Here is a 1,082-nt window from a genome sequence, read left to right on the forward strand (position 1 = left end):
CCCTGCCGCCACCGCCGCCGCCGCCGCCTCCCTCCATGGCTGCGGCGCCGCCACCTGACAACGGAAGTGACGCACCGCCCCCTCCTCTCGGGCCGGAGCCGCAGCCCCACCCCTCTCCCCGGACCCCGCCCCTTGCCGGTGTCTGCGGCCCTCACGGCCTCCGGATTGGGGCGCCATCTTGAAGATGGGCGGAAGCCTTCAGGCAAGAGGCCGGAATCCGATTGAGGATTGGCTCAGAGTGAGGTCTGGGCCGGAACCTGTGAAACGATTGGAGACTGAGACTCTAAAGGGGCGGTACTTACCGCTTATCTACGTCTGCGGTGAGGCTGGGACGCAGACACCGCCCCCGCCCCGACTCCGCAGGACCTCGAGTGCCCTACGCTCGCCCTGCTGGGTTTGGAGAAGTCTCCCGCAGCTGGAAGATCGGCCAGTTGCAGTGTGTTTGTCAGAGAAATGGCTCTTCCTGGATCCCCATTTCTCGGTTTCTGGAGCTCTGTGCGGAGAGCGCTGCAGTTAGGCTCAATGACAGAATTCCTGTCTCAGCCCTCACAGTTTATTTCCCTCTGGGCCCCTCGCCTTTGTAGAAACCCCGCTTCAGTCTGAACATCTCTGGAGTCTTGACCGGGGAGGTTTACAGTGAAGAGATCCTATTAACGATTCCAGCTATCTAGCTTCAGTCCCTCCTGCTGCAGTTTCGGTCCCTTTCTCCTCCTCCTCCAGCAACCACGCCCTCCATGAATCAGCTTCTTGCACCAGCAGATGAGCCCTTTAAAGGGATTGCATCAGGCCGGTGACTCACTGGGGCCCTCTGAGAGCCTGGCTTCCCTCCTCTGGCACCCAGAAGCAGCTAGAAGGGCTCAGTGGCAGGAGCACCAACTATGGCTCCACTCCTTTGTCTCAGAGATGTGAGCCAGAGTGCTGGCCGCATGTGACTGTGTAACTCCTGGGTGTCTTTCCAGCTATCTCCTGGGTCACTCTATCCATGTGTGGGCACGTGTGTCCAAGCCTGTGTGCACTGCTGGGTTTTCTTAGGGGCGTGGGGCCAGGTGCTTACATGTATGTGCATTTGTCATCTGCACGAG

General features: G+C 59.9%; 1 protein-coding gene across 1 annotated transcript in view; it reads right to left on the minus strand.

Annotated features, from left to right (window-relative positions):
• STK40 (serine/threonine kinase 40) overlaps positions 1 to 596 on the minus strand; it is a 38,584-nt gene extending 37,988 nt beyond the window's left edge. Inside the window, exon 1 of the mRNA XM_077753122.1 lies at positions 303 to 596. The gene's annotated coding sequence lies outside the window, so the exon portion shown is untranslated. The remainder of the gene's footprint in view (positions 1 to 302) is intronic.
• Between the last annotated feature and the right edge of the window lie 486 nt (positions 597 to 1,082).

Source organism: Crocuta crocuta, unplaced genomic scaffold, assembly GCF_008692635.1.
Source record: "Crocuta crocuta isolate KB4526 unplaced genomic scaffold, BGI_CrCroc_1.0 scaffold303, whole genome shotgun sequence".
NCBI lineage: Eukaryota > Metazoa > Chordata > Mammalia > Carnivora > Hyaenidae > Crocuta > Crocuta crocuta.